The sequence below is a fragment of the Aedes albopictus genome, chromosome 2 (assembly GCF_035046485.1).
Source record: "Aedes albopictus strain Foshan chromosome 2, AalbF5, whole genome shotgun sequence".
Lineage (NCBI taxonomy): Eukaryota > Metazoa > Arthropoda > Insecta > Diptera > Culicidae > Aedes > Aedes albopictus.
This window is the reverse complement of record NC_085137.1, coordinates 465,328,273-465,346,367: the sequence shown is the minus strand read 5'-3', so window position 1 is coordinate 465,346,367 and position 18,095 is coordinate 465,328,273. Positions and strand designations below refer to the sequence as shown.

General features: G+C 42.3%; 1 protein-coding gene across 1 annotated transcript in view; it reads right to left on the bottom strand.

Annotated features, from left to right (window-relative positions):
* The window catches only part of LOC109418868 (uncharacterized), a 515,512-nt gene that overhangs the window by 137,840 nt on the left and 359,577 nt on the right, over positions 1-18,095 (bottom strand). The gene's annotated exons all lie outside the window — the stretch shown is intronic.

The window sequence follows — 18,095 nt, the reverse complement described above, 5'->3', positions numbered from 1 at the left end:
CGACGACGATGAATGCGATGAAGACGATTCGAATGGAATAATAGTCGTCAAGCTATGAAGGTATCTACCAACCTAGGTTTGGTAGAATATAGCTAGGCGATGTCGGGTATTGTCGGACTACAAGTGCGCCCGGATACGGTCCGTCTCCGGGATCAGTTTATGGGATTGAGTTCCGTTCTCGATTGCCTATCCTCGTGTGCTGCTTGCCGATCGATTGTCTGGTTTAGGTTGTGAGAAGTGATAAATGAGGGCAAGTCGTAACATGGACGGTGAAATTGATTTTTTCCATGAAAATGGTGCTTTGTGGGTTCGGTTATGTATCTAAATTTGGCGATTTTCAAACATATGCATCTCTACCGATGCAATTCGTTCTTTCCAAAGGTGCAAAGTGTGCACCTATGATTCATTTAGAAAAAAAAATCAGAAATCTACTAAAATTTGTTTCACATTCCTGATATTTTGAAATGCGCAAATATCTGCCTTGAGAAAAAATACAGATGGGCAGCCATTCCATAGAAAAACATATAGAGCAACTTCGATTATCGTGAAATATGGTGGGATTGTAGTTCATCAAAAATAATTAGCTCCGCATTTTTTTTTTAATTCGTCATTAGGGTGACCAATTTTTAGATAAAGTGGTCCTAAAAATCAAAGTTTCTAAAAACTTTTTTTTTTTAAATCATAACTTTTGAACCAGGTGACCGATTTTTAACTTCTTTGATTTTTTTGAAAGCTATTAAACTCTAGTTTTCATGAAAAATACGTTGAATGGGCCAAATTGTGTTTTTGTGCAAAAAATATGCAAATATATTAGTTTTTTTACATCTTTATCGTCTCGGGACCAAAGAGGTACCCTGGATAAACAATATAAATCAGAAAATTCAGGAAATTTGGCGTTATATATTTTAATTCTAGCTGCTCTAAAATTGCCTAATATTGTAAATCTTCATAAAATTATGCCTTATATTAAATTTTTGAGTGATTCTTGGTCTTTATGGTATCCATACATGTATAAGGATTTAATATATAACCAAAGTAAAAGAAATGTTTTGTGTGAGACAATTTGGCCTTTTATGTGACGCCAAATATCCTGAATTTTCTGAAAAAAGTTAAAAAAAAAACCAGGGTACCTCTTTGGCCCCGAGACCATGAAAACATGAAACAAACTAATATATTTGCACTTGCACAAAAACACAATTTTGCCCATTTTACGTATTTTTATTGAAAACTTGAATTGAATATGTAGCTTTCAAACAAAAAATAGAAGTTTAAATTCGGTTCACTGGTTCAAAAATTATGATTTTTTTGGAAATTTTAGTTTTTAAAAACCTTGATTTTTAGGACCATCCTATCTGAAAATTGGTCACCCTAATGACGAAATAAAAAAACGTAATATTTGGGCGAAGGACAGTTTTGAAAAACCACTGTCACGTTGGTTTGTCAGTGCCCTCATCCCGCAGCATAGTGCGGTAATGACGGTAACTGTTACGAATAGTTCCTATGCGTTAGGCTCTCTGTGGAACTGGCAACCCTGAAACAATAACGACGAGCGCTACAGTGGCTGCCTATTGATGATTGGAACGATAGGGCAGTGCGTTTCAGTTCGTGGTAAAAAGAACTACAAGTCGTGTCGTGCACCGCTGTTAGGAGATTGGCAAGAGAAGTGATACTACAATGTAAAATGGTTTTGTATTATGTGTTATTATTTCCTATTAACGTTCAAAAAATTGAAGCTGCTTGAAATAGAGTTACTCTCAATATGGTATCCTGGCTCCGAACTGCAACACGTGCCCGTGTAGCTGCCGGCTTAGAATAGCACTACGGACCCCTGTTCCGGAAGTAAAAGTCCACCAAACAGGTAACCCTAATCCAAGGTGTCAGGCGACCCGTGCTGAGGGATGAATGGTTGAGGGGGTTTAAAATATGCTCGATCTTTAACGGAGCCCGTAGCGTGGATAGATCGCCTTTTTGGGTTGCGTTGCGAAATCTTGTGTCGTCCTATTTTTAAATTTGGAATATGTGTTCTGGTAATTAAAGGCATTATAGTATGTAGTCCTTGCTACTGGTGTTGTGATGACTTCCACCCAAGTAACCAGTAAGTATTTAAAATAGCATTCCTGCAGCATTATAGTTGACCTTATGACACGCCATTTAATGCTAATTGGCCGTATATACGCCTGAAGTGCTATTCAACAGCAGGTTTTGGCAAAATAACGGGCTGTCTGAGTGCAATACCTTCAGGAACGTCGTATCAAAATGTCAAGGAAGCGTAACGTCGGTAACGCCTCATCGAGCAAAACAAAACAAATATAGATTTATGTCTGCTTCTCGCTCTTTCGATGATCCCGCTTCCTCCACACTCCATGTGGTTCAGGTGATACTTTTTTGCTCGTTTTTAGTGTAATCGGGGCTTGAACTTATGGTCCGGTGATTATTCAATTATGTTTCCTACTCAAGTTGCTGCTCCACGCTCCAGGATACTATACAGTTGGTCCGACGGCGTGCGCCAATTTTATTCCCATTATAAAGAATGTTTGGGAAACATTTTCAGTTCCGATACCCAAAAGAGACATTTTATAGTGTGTAAAGCGTTTTCATTCCCTCTTCCATCAATAACATATGATTCCCTCTTTCCAATAACCTTATGATCCGCCGAAGACCCAACGATTTGGTACACTTTTTCCAACAACATGTTGAGGTGTGGTAATTTCTCGATGGCAATGCTCCCAATCCAAACCAGCTGCAGCAATATTTGCTTCGGAACTTTTGGATGAATAATGGAAAAACGAAAAAGCAACTCAGATGTCCAAATTTGTCAACAGTGGCATAGATTCTGTAAGAGTGAGGCAGCATACGTTGTCAAATGCATAACATATCTCCCATACTCTTTGCTCTTAGCATTTGTAAAGCAGTTGAAAAGCATTTGGATTGCTTCCCACTCGAGCAGTTGAAATGCTATTTAACAGCCGAAGGCTTTTGAATAGCACAGCTAATGCTGATTCAAGGCAGCTATACGGCTTGTTCAAATGCTTAGTGGTTACCTGGGCAGTCCTTGAATAAAACTAAGTTTACCAACTTTACTTTGCATATAGTTAAAAACTTGTATTCTATTCGGAAATCGATCATTAAACTAATTTCACAAAGGCTAGACATTAGCAAAATGTTCCCTTTTCACCTTATGTAAGTTTTCTTCAGGGATTCACCTAGTAAAACATTCATCAATCTTTCTAAACTCGGCTGCAGGGTTAGATTTGTTACAGAACATTTATCACTTAATTCTGCGCACACCAGGTGGTACAGAACGAGCCTTTTGTGATCTAATTGTGTAATGACGGTAACTATGGCAATAACAAACAGTTGGCATTTATAGTGAACAGCTAAGGTAGGTTGCAGTGGCGTTCCAGGGGGACCACGAAGGGCTAAGGCCTAAGTTCTTGGGAGTATTATTTCAGAAGCGTTTTAGGTACTCTTAGGTGTCTTATGGTGTTTCAGGAGTGTTCCGAGAGGTCTCAGGGACGTTTAAGACCCCACGTCAGAGCCGTCTTATCAGCATGTAGTTCAAAATTTATTCCAGAATTTCATATTAAAAATATTGAAAGTAATGTTCAACTCCTATAGAAATTCAATAGTAAATTTTCCGATTAATTCTTCGGAGTGTTTTAATAATGTTGATATATATTCGTTCGGAGATTCTTTCGAAGAATATACAAAGAACTTGTTTGGAAATTTATTCGGAGATTTACAAACAAATCGTTCCATATATTCTTTAAAGGTTTTTTTTAGCTGTAATAAAACAATTATTTTTCTATTCTTTAAAGTTTTTTTTCCCAAACCAACAAAAGAAGTCTTTCAGAGACTACATTTTGAGAGTTTTCAACATATTTGTTTAATAATGTGACAATTCTTTTTTTTAACATCTCTATATTTTTTATAATTCCTATCCTGCAACGAACTTCAACGCTGTAAATTCTTCTTGGAATGTAGTCGGAAATCGGTCATTCAATTACAGTAATGATCCGATTTTATCACGGCCTCCGCGCGTCAGTCGTTCATTTTTCATTTATTTGCTGATACATTTGAAAACAAGTGTTCCCTTTTTCTTTAAGATATATGTTGAAGGCGCGTTTTGTTACGTTAAAAATATTGAAAATGCGTATAGATATTGTAGAAAATTAAAAAGCATTTTTGAAAAGGGGCGTGATAAAATCGGAACAGTACTGTATTGTTACCGGTGGGCGATTATAGGACACAGCAAGAGGAGGTTACAGTGGCATTTCTGGATGCCTCAGATGGGATACCAAGGGGGTTTCAGTAGAAGCCAGGGACATTTCAGGGGGTTCAGCGGTCTCGAAATATAACAAATTTTCCAAATATTCATTTGCATGATTCATGGGAGCTTCAGATGGGTTTCGGAGGGGTTCGCGGGGATTCCTTGGGGTTCTTATGAGTAGTTGTATGAGGGATGTTTAAGCGAAGTTTCAGGGTGTATGAAAGGTTTTTTAGGGCAGACCCCTGCACATGGGAGGGTTTTTGGGTGTTAAACCCAGGTGCTCCTCCACCATTTGCCAAAATTAGGAAAAACTTCTCCGCCGTTGCCTTTTCCGTGCGCGCACCTGTTTCAGCGGTTTTGAGAGGGTTCCAGAGCATTTTTTTGGGGAGTTCAGGGGGATTTAGAGGGCTTTCAAGGAAGTTTCAGGAGATGTTTTGAGGTGTTTCAAAGCGCTTTATGGTTTCAGGTGATATCAGGGATACATTCCCTAGAACGCTCCCCCGAAACTGCATGAAACTCCTTGGAACGCCGTTGAAACGCCTTCGAATTCCCTGGAACACCCCTAAAAACAACTGAAAACGCATGAGGCCCCTAGCACAGCCCTGAAACGCTACTGAAACACCTTAACACCTCCTGGAATGCTTCTGAAACTCCCTGAACCACAATAGAATAGCCCTGGAACGTCATATGAAACCCCTTGAAACTCTCTGAAACGTCCCTAAACCAATTGAAGCTTCATTAGGCCCCTAGAACAGCCCTGAAACGCTCCAGAAACCCCTTGCAGCCCCCTGAAATGACGCTGAAACCTCATGGAACACCCCTGCAACGTACTCGAATCCCCTTGAAGGCCTATGTATCGCTCCTCAAACTAGCTGAGACCCCTGGAACATCTTGTAAATCATTTGCAAACCCAAGGAACGCCCATGAAACTCCATGAGACTACTGGAACGCCCATGGACCGCTCCTGAATCCTCCTGAAACCTCTTGAAATGCCTATACCGTATGCGTGATAATGTTTGCACCAGCGTATAAATAAGGTTCCCATATCACCTGCATACACAATGTCTTGGTTTTCTTTGCATGCACGTAAGCTCTAACTCATATCATAGAAGGATACGGGTAAAAAAAAATCCGATTTCTTAAGTTTAAAATTTGCACCATGAAGAGGTGGCAGCGGTAGTCGGGATTTGTGCTCGCGCAAATGTTAAAAAATGCATTTCAGGAGTGTTTAGGTGAATGGTAAAACGGTCGTAGACTGAAAAAAAGCAAGGGCAACTATTCCCGAAGGTGTCCACTGGTCGTCCAAGGTTAACATGGATTAAGAAGGCTATCGCTGCCATCAAAAAGAAGATTTGGGTGAATTATGTGCGCTCAATGAGGAAAATGGCAAAGAAACGCGAAATCAGCGACTTAACGGCACGGCATATCGAAAAGAAAAATGACGGTGGCCTTTATGATGCTTTGACCATAGAAAAAAATCTTACATAAATACCAATGGCATCCGGGAGCTACGAGTAGCGCCATATAAGAAAATCTTGAATTTACCCGAATGCAACATCCGTTTTTTCGTACTCCGATGAAATATCGACCCGTACCAAATTCCAGAATCAATAGTTATATTAAATTTTGTTTGTGTGTTAATATCTACACCATTAGGCAATGTCAAAATAAAAAAAAAACTCAATTTTTTTTAACCTTGACTGTCACACTACCACGGACACTTTTCGATATTTGCGCGCGGGCAAATCACGAGCTAGGTTGCCACTTATGTAGCCATTATGCAAGTGTTAAACTAAAAAAATCAACATTTTTTATTGGCAGCCTTCTATGATATGAGTTGAAGCTTAAATGCCTGCAAATAAAACCAATACATTGTATTCACAAGTTAAACTGGAACGTTATTTAACGATGGTGCAAACATTATCACGCATACGGTAAAGCTCCCTGAAATCCCCTGAAACCAGGGATCTCAGATGATTTTTTTTTTTTGAAAAATCTGCATCAGTTTTTCAAAAAGTTCGGTAAAAAATCTGTATGCCTTACAAAAATAAAATAGCCCCTACAGCTAAAAAATCTGTATTTCATATATAACGGATCTTTACATGGTCAAACATCTGTATAAAACAGATGAATCTGTATACATGGCATTCTTGCCTGGAACACTCCTAAAACGCCCTTGGAACCCCTCGAAAACCCGTAGAATGCTTCCGAAACTCCCTTGATCACGAAAATCGTCCTAACAGTCAACAAAGCTAATTTCGTGACACCAATTTCTTAAAATTAATTTTAGGAATTGTGCAGTTTGATTGTGCAGGCATAAATGGTACTAAATTTTCCATCACATTCTTTAAAGAAAAATATCTATAATTTTGTAACTAAATCGGTGCAACATCATGGCACCCGCATATACATCAGCCGTTTACATCGACCGAGAATAACTTGAGTTCAACTTGTAATAAGATTTTCAGAAACTGGTAAACATTTAGTTATTGTTCAAAAATTGGCAAATCACCCTAATAGTTTAAAATTCAAAACTTTGAACTTTTGTATCCTGCTTTATGTGTATTCAACCCCATGGAAATAATCTATGTAAAGAGCCACGATTGTCAACCGGTCAGAAGAAACGAAAACAAATAAAACAAGCGTGAACTAATATGTATTTACTTTCCAGTTTTTCTTATCCGTTCAAAGCCCTACTCCTTATCAGCTGGAAGTTCAAACGATAGATACGGACCGTTACCGTTCGATATCAAATTGAACACCATTGAACGCTTGTTTATCGCATGGAAAACGCGTGACATTTTAGTTGCAAATCAACCATCCGTAGAACAACGTCGAATTATAAATAGAAATTGAATGCTGAAGCAATAAATAAGTATTTTTCGGACTTGAAATAATTTCAGTTCAGTTCAGTTCAGTTCAAACTAATTTTGTTTTGTGCTGAGATTTGCATCGCGAGTAAATGTGTGGTTCCATTGGAAGATTTTTAACTCTTCTAGGATGCTAACTAAGTATACACACGTAAAACTTTCTTGTCTGGGTCATATTGACCCAAACACTGTTAAATGTTTAAACTGTTTAGATGGGAGATTGATACTGGATTGAGATTGTACCTGATTCGAGAAAATGGAGCAATATAAAAACAAAAACAACTATTGCAAGTGCTTCTATTAGGATATAATTAACAAATCAAGTAATGACCCATCATAAACTAGTGCTTTGTGCTTCAGTGTTCCTGAAAAGCAGAGTGCTTGTCGAGTAATACGTTTTCTATCAAACTAAAAAATGCTACACGAATTCCAGACGAGTGCGTGCATGCTTCGCTTGTGCGTGAATAAAGTGATTATTACCAGGCAATTTTTTTTTTCTACGAGAAGGCTTGTTTTGCTCCGGTTTTTTGCTGATCAGTGACTCAGAGAGAAAAAAAACAGCTCCTCGTGCCCAAATTAGGAGCCATATATCCGAAGCGATTCACTTCCTAGTCGGTCAGCAATCTTATCGTAATGATTTTGTCGGCCACAAGTTTCACGAGTGCAAATAACTGTGAGTGCTACGAGATGAACCAGCCGAGGGCTGAAAATCTCGATAATAAAGAAAAATAATTATAATAATAATAATAACTGTGAGAGTATTCATAGGAGCTGACTTTGTTCTAGTTGGGAAGTATGTATGTCAGAAAGACTAGACGATGATGACGATAAATAAATTGCTATTGTTAAGTGGCAAAACTGACTGAAGATTTGTGAATAGCGTATCAACGCAGCGATGCTGATTAAGGTCCCATTAGCCGTGACAAATATTTGGCCAAACAAGCCCAACTAATGATCAACACAACGTGAATCATAACAAACTTGGATGATCATTCATTTCATTTATTTAGTATTACATCAAATTCAAGATAAAACTGAATCAACAATATTTCTCCATAATACACGGTTCGTGGCTGCCGCTCTCCATCCTCGGTCGCGCCCGATGCTCGCCAAGTCACGCTCCACCTGGTCCGCCCATCGTGCTCTCTGCGCTCCACGCCTTCTTGTGCCAACCGGATCAGTTGCAAACACCAGCTTTGCAGGGTTGTTGTCCGGCATTCTTGCAACATGCCCTGCCCACCGTATCCTTCCGGCTTTGGCCACCTTCTGGATGCTGGGTTCGCCGTAAAGTGCAGCGAGCTCGTGGTTCATCCTTCTCCGCCACACGCCGTTCTCCTGCACACCACCGAAGATCGTTCTAAGCACGCGTCGCTCGAAAACTCCGAGTGCTTGTAGGTCCTCCTCGAGCATGGTCCATGTCTCGTGCCCGTAGAGGATCACCGGTCTTATTAGCGTTTTGTACATGGTGCATTTGGTGCGTGGGTGAATCTTTTTCGACCGCAGTTTCTTCTGGAGCCCGTAGTAGGCCCGACTTCCGCTGATGATGCGCCTCCGAATTTCACGGCTCACGTTGTTGTCAGCCGTCAGTAAGGATCCGAGGTAGACGAATTCCTCCACCACCTCGAAAGTATCCCCGTCTATCGTAACATTACTACCCAGACGGATCCGGTCGTTTTCGGTTCCGCCTACCAGCATGTACTTTGTTTTTGAGGCATTCACCACCAGTCCGACCTTTGCTGCTTCGCGTTTCAGGCGGGTGTACAGTTCTGCCACCGTTCCAAATGTTCTAGCGATGATGTCCATGTCGTCCGCAGAGCACACAAATTGACCGGATTTTGTGAAAATCGTTCCCCGGCTGTTGAGCCCGGCTCGTCGCATCACACCTTCCAGCGCGATGTTGAAGAGTAGACATGAGAGTCCGTCACCTTGTCGCAGTCCCCGGCGAGATACGAATGAACTGGATAGTTCACCCGAAACCCTCACGCAGTTTTGCACACCGTCCATCGTTGCTTTAATCAGTCTAGTCAGCTTCCCAGGAAAGCCGTTTTCGTCCATGATTCTCCATAGCTCTGCGCGGTCGATACTGTCGTATGCCGCTTTGAAGTCGATGAACAGGTGATGCGTTGGGACCTGGTATTCACGGCATTTCTGGAGGATTTGCCGTACGGTAAAGATCTGGTCCGTTGTCGACCGGCCGTCGATGAAGCCGGCTTGATAACTTCCCACGAACTCATTTGTTTTAGGTGACAGACGACGGAAGATGATCTGGGATAGCACTTTGTAGGCAGCATTCAAAATAGTGATCGCCCTGAAGTTCTCACATTCCAAATGGTCGCCTTTCTTGTGAATGGGGCAGATTACCCCTTCCTTCCACTCCTCCGGTAGCTGTTCGGTTTCCCAGATCCTGACTATGAGCCGATGCAGACAGGTGGCCAACTTTTCTGGGCCCATCTTGAAGAGTTCAGCTGCGATACCATCCTTACCAGCTGCTTTGTTGGTTTTGAGCTGGTGAATGGCATCCTTAACTTCCCTCAGCGTGGGAGTTGGTTCATTTCCGTCCTCCGCTGCACTGGCGTCGTCGTTTCTTCCGTTGCCGTGGGCTCCCGTGCCTACGTTCTCCACGCCGTTCAGGTGCTGATCGAAGTGCTGCTTCCACCTTTCGATCACCTCACGTCCGTCCGTCAAGAGGCCTCCGTCTTTATCCCTGCATATATCGGCTCGCGGCACGAAGCCGTTGCGGGATGCGTTGAGCTTCTGATAGAACTTCCGTGTTTCTTGGGAACGGCACAGCAGTTCCATTTCTTCACACTCCGCTTCTTCCAGGCGGCGCTTTTTCTCCCGAAAGAGGCGTGTCTGCTGTTTCCGCTTCTGTTTGTATCGTTCCACGTTCTGTCGAGTCCCTTGCTGCAGCATTACCGCCCTCGCTGCGTTCTTCTCCTCCAAAACCGTTCTGCACTCTTCGTCGAACCATTCGTTCCGTCGATTCCGTTCCACGTACCCGATGGTGCTCTCGGCTGCGTCGTTGATGGCTGCTTTCACTGTACTCCAGCAGTCCTCTAGAGGGGCCTCATCGAGCTCACCCTCGTCTGGCAACGCGGCCTCGAGATTCTGCGCGTATGCTGAGGCGACATCCGGTTGCTTCAGTCGCTCTAGGTTGTACCGTGGCGATCGCCGGTACCGTACATTGTTGATGACGGAGAGTTTTGGGCGCAGTTTGACCATCACCAGATAGTGGTCGGAGTCGATGTTGGCGCCACGATAGGTCCTGACATCGATAATGTCGGAGAAGTGCCGTCCGTCAATCAGAACGTGGTCGATTTGAGATTCCGTCTGCTGTGGTGATCTCCAGGTGTAACGATAAGGGAGGCTGTGTTGGAAAAAGGTGCTACGTATGGCCATATTTTTGGAGGCGGCGAAATCAATGAGTCGTAGGCCGTTTTCGTTCGTATGCTGGTGGGCGCTGAACTTACCAATCGTCGGTCTGAATTCCTCCTCCTGGCCTACCTGAGCGTTTAAATCTCCTATGATGATCTTGACGTCGTGGCTTGGGCAGCGATCGTACTCGCGTTCGAGCTGCGCGTAAAATGCGTCCTTGTCATCATCAGTACTTCCGGAGTGTGGGCTGTGCACGTTTATTATGCTGAAGTTGAAGAATCGGCCCTTGATCCTCAACCTGCACATTCTTTCGTCGATCGGCCACCAACCGATCACGCGCCTCTGCATATCACCCATCACGATGAAAGCTGTTCCCAGCTCGCGTGTGTTGCCGCAGCTCTGGTAGATGGTATGATTACCTCTAAACGTTCGCACCATGGATCCCGTCCAACACACCTCCTGCAGCGCTACGATGCCGAACCCGCGGTCCTTCAGTAGATCGGCGAGTATGCGGGTGCTCCCAATGAAGTTGAGAGATCTGCAGTTCCACGTACCGAGCTTCCAATCGCAAGTCCCTTTTCGTCGCTGTGGTCGTCGCCATTGGTATCGGTTCGTATTATTCTGTTGCTGATTTTCCGTTACAATGTTTTTTTACGGCTGGCTCGTAGGGCCTGACACCAACCCCCTACTTTCCGGAGGACCATAGTGCACAGTTGAGCTTAGAGTCCTTCCCTGGCACTCGGACGTAGATCAGCCGCCTCTAACATGGGGATCAGACGCTGTTGTGAGCCGCTCCTCCTGGAGAACAGACGCTCAGGTTTGCCGAAGCAAACCCCCCCTTCCCTGTCAGCCTACGACCAAAGTTCCCACCGGGGTTGGTTACCCGATCTTCCCTAAGGTTGCTCATAGTTTCCGGCCGGTACCGCGTGGAGGTAGGGATAGGAGTTGCTGGGCAGAGGCTAGTGGATCACAATGGGATCTGAATTGCGCAGCATACCCAGCCTTTACCGTGCCAAACTTGGATGAATGTCAGAGTAATATTTGATCGCCCCATTCTATGCCAATTTGTGGGACATTATTTGAATTGCAAGGTACAAAAAGTGTAAAAAGTGCAGATGAACTGAAAAATAGATCACGTGTAAAAAAATTCAAAACCTTTATTAGTTTTACTACATGATAATTCTGGTGAATTAAAGGTGTGAACGTTTATGATGAGAAACTTTTCGTGTTCAACTTATGATCCGGAGTGCTCCCTCGAGCGACTCAGATTTTACTGCCACACTAAAAACAGCCATCTGTTGTACTTCCAGCTATAAAATTCGTTCTTTGGATCACTCGCAATGGAGGTCATCGTCCGTCCAGAGCATCCAATACTGGTAACGTTGCATCGACTGTGTAGAGCTGCACTTCATGGCACATGGAGTGCCAGACACATAACATCCGCACCCGGCAAATTGTGTGATTTTTTTATGTTTTGTAGACCCAATGGTGAACAGCCCCATATACCCGTTGCGGTAAGCATGACCGTGCTCTCAGTTATGAAAACTATTTAAGTGATCATAGAACACTGAACTGAAAAACAGGCTGCCCAAGTCGGGTCATTACACCAAGAAAAATAATAAGAAATTAAAGAAGAAGAAGAGGAAAATGAAGACTAATCAAGCAGGCGGAAGTCGATACCCATGTAGACATTCCACAATAAGACTTTTGTTAAGAAAATTGTATAATAACAGTTTTTATACAATTTCCCCGACAGAAGTGTGATAGTTCTTTCACTTATGCACCATCATGCTGTTTGTTCATTCAAAACACGACTTTTCACGTTTGGCGCTCAGTCATTTCTCCAACAAATTAATATTTCAAATTGTCTGCTCCAATCAAATCCAATCCAATTCCCTCTCAAAGCCAAAACAAAAGAAATTGACTGCTCCCACAACATTCCAACTGAATTCTCCAGACATCTGCCAACACAATCCTGAGCTCGGATTAGATTTGAAAATCTTCCGAATGATCCACACGCTTCTTCCCACATTTCACTCACATAGTTGCTAACTGCCAAACAGCAAAGTGAATCCAGTCAGGCAGCGCCAGGCACACACATCACCCATATGGTTTCCAGTAACTGAACTGAACTGAGGGCACCCTCCCCGAACCATCATCATCGCTCTCGTCATGTTCCACAAGAACCGGAGAAGATTGAAATGATTCCGAACCGGAGCTGGCGTTGAAGCCCAAGGACCAAGCAAGGACCAACCGACACGAGGACGATGCTCGGAAAATGCATATTCATGATGCCGAAATGAAAATTTATGTTACGCGCGCACCCTTACCTTACCAGCATCAGAAGGCACAGAGGCAGGCTCACTCACAATGCCGAAACGGAAAAGGTGCCACAACAGTCAGTCGGAGAGTCAGAGTCGGAGGTCGAATTCTAACATCACTCAATATTGTGCGCCTATGCTTCTTCTGGTGGACCAGGACGCCGTCGACGTCGTCGTCGGTTTTAGAACGACGACTGGTTGATGTTTCGGAGGGCCCTCCAAGGGGTCTGAAGCTGGCACTGAACTGGGAGGGTTTAGAGGCATAGGCGAGAGAAATTGAAAACTCTGTTTTGGAGCTTTCTCGAACGAGAAAAGATGTATCACATGCCAACCGGGCGGTCGTCCTAGAACCGGATTCGTTGGCGACCGACCACCCGACAAGGGTGGGGTGGATATGATAGCGCTTAGAGGTACGTGTCATCTGTGCATGGAAACAGAAGTTCCCAATATTTTGGAGTGACTCAAGCTCAATTCAGGAAATCATTCTTAAATAGGTTTGTTGTGTTTGTTGTATTTATTGAAGGAATTCCTGGTGTAAATCCTGAAGGAACTACTGGAGGAATTCCTGAAGGAATTGCTGAAAGAATTCCTGGAGGAATTTCAGGGAAATTTCTGGATGCATTCCTGGGGAGTTCCTGGAAGAGTTTCTGCGAAATTCCTGAAGGAATTTCAGGGATATTTTTTGAAGAATTTTTGAGAATCCTTGGAGAAATTTCTGAAACATTCGTAGAGGGATTTAAGGGAAATCCCTAGATGAATTCCTGGTGAATTTCTGGAGGGATTCCTGGTGAGTTCCTGGAGGAATTTCTGGCGAATTCCTGGAAAAAATTCTGGCGAATTCCTGGAGGGATTCCTTGCGAATTCCTGAAGGAATTTCTGACGAATTGGTAAATTCCTGGGGGAAATTATTGGAAATTCCTGGAGTAATTCCAGAAAATTCTTGGAAACATTTCTGGAAAATTGCTGAAGTAACTTAAGGAAAATTTCTAGATGAACTCCTGGTGAAATTCTGGAGAAATTCCTGTGGAATTTCTGGAGGAATTCCTGGCGAATTCCTGGAGGAATTCCTTGTATATTGCTGGAGGATTTGCTTGCGAATCCCTGAAGAAATTCCTTGTAACTTCCTTGTGAATTCCTGGCAAATTCCTAAAGGAATTTCAGGAAAATTCCTGGAGTAATTTCAGGGAAAATCTTGGAGGAATTTCTAAAATATTGTGGAAATTCCTAAAATATTGGGAAATTCCTGGAGAAATTTCTAGGTAAATTCTGGCGAAATTTCTATGAAAATTCTGGAGGAGTTTCTAGGAATATCCAGGAATAATTACCGGGGAATTCCTCCAGGAATTCTGTGAAAATTCCTGGAGGAATTTCCGGGGAATTCCTGGAGGAATTTCCGGGGAATTCCTGGAGGAATTTCCGGGGAATTCCTGGAGGAATTTCCGGGGAATTCCTGGAGGAATTTCCGGGGAATTCCTGGAGGAATTTCCGGGGAATTCCTGGAGGAATTTCCGGGGAATTCCTGGAGAAATTTCCGGGGAATTCCTGGAGGAATTTCCGGGGAATTCCTGGAGGAATTTCCGGGGAATTCCTGGAGGAATTTCCGTGGAATTCCTGGAGGAATTTCCGTGGAATTCCTGGTGGAATTTCCGTGGAATTCCTGGGGGAATTTCCGTGGAATTCCTGGAGGAATTTCCGTGGAATTCCTGGAATAATTTCCGTGGAATTCCTGGAGGAATTTCCGTGGAATTCCTGGAGGAATTTCCGTGGAATTCTTGGAGGAATTTCCGGGGAATTCCTGGAGGAATTTCCGGTAAATTCCTGGAGGAATTTCCGGTGAATTCCTGAAGGAATTTCTTGGAAATTCCTGGAGGAATTTCTGGGAAATTCCTGGAGGAATTTCTTAGAAATTCCTTGAGGAATTTCTTAGAAATTCCTGAAGGAATTTCTGGGAAATTCCTGGAGGAATTTCTGGGAAATTCCTGGAGGAATTTCTTGGAAATCCCTGGAGGAATTTCTTGGAAATTCCTGGAGGAATTTCTGGGAAATTCCTGGAGGAATTTATGGGAAATTCCTGGAGGAATTTCTGGGAAATTCCTGGAGAAATTTATGGGAAATTCCTGGAGGAATTTCTCGGAAATTCCTGGAGGAATATCTTGGAAATTCCTGGAGAAATTTCTTGAAAATTCCTGAAAGAATTTCTTGGAAATTCCTGGAGGAATTTCTTGAAAATTCCTGGAGGAATTTCTTGGAAATTCCCGAAGGAATTTCTTGGAAATTCCTGAAGGAATTTCTTGGAAATTATTCGAAGAATTTCTTGGAAATTCATGGATAAATTCCTTGGAAATTCATGGATGAATTCCTTGGAAATTCATGAAGGAAATCCTTGGAAATTCCTGGAGGAATTCCTTGAAAATTCCTGGAGGAATTTCTTGGAAAATCCTGAAGGAATTTCTTGGAAAATCCTGAAGGAATTTCTTGGAAATTCCTGGAGGAATTCCTTGGAAATTCCTGGAGGAATTCCTTGGAAATTCCTGGAGGAATTCCTTGGAAATTCCTGGAGGAATTTCTTGGAAATTCCTGGAGGAATTTCTTGCAAATTCCTGGAGGAATTTCTTGGAAATTTCTGGAGCAATTTCTTGTAAATTCCTGGAGGAATTTCTTGGAAATTCCTGGAGGAATTTCTTGGAAATCCCTGGAGGAATTTTTTGGAAATCCCTGGAGGAATTTATTGGAAATTCCTGGATGAATTCCTTGGAAATTCCTGGAGGAATTCCTTGGAAATTCCTGGAGGAATTCCTTGGAAACTCCTAAAGGAATTCCTTGGAAATTCCTGGAGGAATTCCTTGAAAATTGCTGGAGGAGTTCCTTGGAAATTCCTGGAGGAATTCCTTGGAAATTCCTGGAGGAATTCCTTGGAAATTCTTGGAGAAATTTCTTGAAATTCCTGGAGGAATTGCTTGGAAATTCTCAGAGGAATTTCTTGAAAATTCCTGGAGGAATTTCTTGAAAATTCCTGGAAGAATTTCTTGAAAATTCCTGGAGGAATTTCTTGAAAATTCCTGGAGGAATTTCTTGAAAATTCTTGGAGGAATTTCTGGAAAGTTTCTGGAGAAATTTCAGGGAAATTCTGAGAGGAATTTCTGGGAACATCATGGATGAATTTCTGTGAAATTCCTGGAAATTCATGGGAAATTCTCGGAGGAATTCCTGGAAATTTCCTGGACGAATTTCTGGAAATTTCATGGATGAATTTCTGTGAAATTCCTGGAAGAATTTCCGAGGAATTTCTGGAGGAATTCCTGGAGGAATTTCAGGGAAATTCCTGGAGGAATTTCTGGTAAAATTCTGGAGGAATTTCTGGTATATTCCTGGAAAAAATTCTGGGAAATTCTTGGAGGAATTTTCTAGAAATTCCTGGAGGATTTTCCGGGATATTCCTGGAGGAGTATTCGGGAAATTCCTGGAGGAAATTTCAGGAAATTTCTGGAGGAATTTCTGATTAATTTCTGGAGGAATTTCTGGTATATACCTAGAGGAATTTCTGGGAAATTCCTGGAGAAATTTCTGAGAAATTCTTAGAGGAATTTCTAGGAAATTCCTAGAGGAATTTCTGGGAAATTCCTGAATGATTTTTTGTCAATCCCTCCAGGAATTTCCTAGAAATTCATCCTGGAAACTCCCAGAAATTCCTCCACGAATTTTTCAGAAATTCCTCCAGGAATTTTCCAGAAATTCCTCCAGGAATTTCCCAGCAATTGCTCCAGGAATTTCCAAAAAAATTCTCAAGGAATTTCCAAAAAAATTCTTGTAAATTTTTGGAGAAATTTATTGGAAATTCCTGGAGGAATTTCTAAGAAATTCCTGGAGATTTTTTTTGGAAATCCTTGAGATATTTCTTGAAAAGTCCTTGAGGAATTGCTGGGAAATTCCCGGAGGAATTTCTGGAAAATTAGTGGAGGAATTTCAGAGAATTTCCAGGACGAATTTCCGAGTAATTCCAGGACGAATTTCAGGTAAATTTCTAAAGGAATCACCGGGGAATTCCTGTAGGAATTTCTGGGAAATTCCTGGAGGAATTTCCGGAGAATTTCTGGAGGAATTTTCGGGGAATTCCTGGAGAAATTTCTGGTAAAAAATCGGAAGAGTTTCTTTAGGAATTTCTGGAGGAATTCCTGGAGAAATTTCCGAGGAATTCTTGGTGGAATTTTCGAGGAACCCTTGGAAGAATGTCCGAGGAATGGACGGAGGAATTCCCGCAGGAATTCCTGGGGAATTTCTGGAGGAATTCCTGTGAAAGTTCCGGAGGAATTCCTGGAGGAATTTCTCGGGGAATTTTCGAGGAATTCTTGGAAAAGATTCCGAGAAAAATTTCGGGGAATTTCTGCAGGAATTTCCGAGAAATTCCAGGAGAAGTTTCCGAGGTATTCCAGGAAGAATTTCAGAGGAATGAATGGAGAAATTTCCGAGGAATTCAAGGGGAAATTTCCGAGGAATTGCAGGAGAAATTTCCGATGAAATCCAGGAGGAATTTCCAAGGAACTACTGAAGGATTTTCCGAGGAACTCCTGGAGGAATTTTTGAGGAATTCCAGGAGGAATTTCCGAGGAATTTCCGAGGAAGTCCTGGAGGAATTTCCGATTAATTCTTGAAGGAATTTTCGTGGAATTCCTGGAGGAATTTCCGAGGAATTCCTGGAGGAATTTCCGAGGAATTCCTGGAGGAATTTCCAAGGAATTCCTGGAGGAATTTCCGAGGAATTCCTGGAGGAATTTCCAAGGAATTCCTGGAGGAATTTCCGAGGAATCCCTGGACGAATTTCCGTGGAATTCCTGGAGGAATTTCCGAGGAATTTCCCTAGGAATTTTTGACGAATTCATGGAGAAATTTCCGAGGAATTCCAGGAAGAATTTCTCAGGAATTCCAGGAGAAATTTCCAAGGAATTCTTGGAGGAACTTCCGAGGAATTCTTGGAGGATATTCCGAGGAATTTCTGGAGGAATTTATGAGGACTTCCTAGAGGAATTTTCGTGGAATTTCTGGAGGAATTTCTTGGAAATTCCTGGAGGTATTTCTTATAAAAATTCCGGTGAAATTTCTTGGAAATTCCTGGTGAAATTTCTTGGAAATTCCTGGTGGAATTTCTTGGAAATTCCTGGTGGAATTTCTTGGAAATTTCTGGAGGAATTTCTTGGAAATTTCTGGAGGAATTTTTTGGAAATTTCTGGAGGATTTTCTTGGAAATTCCAGGAGCAATTTCTT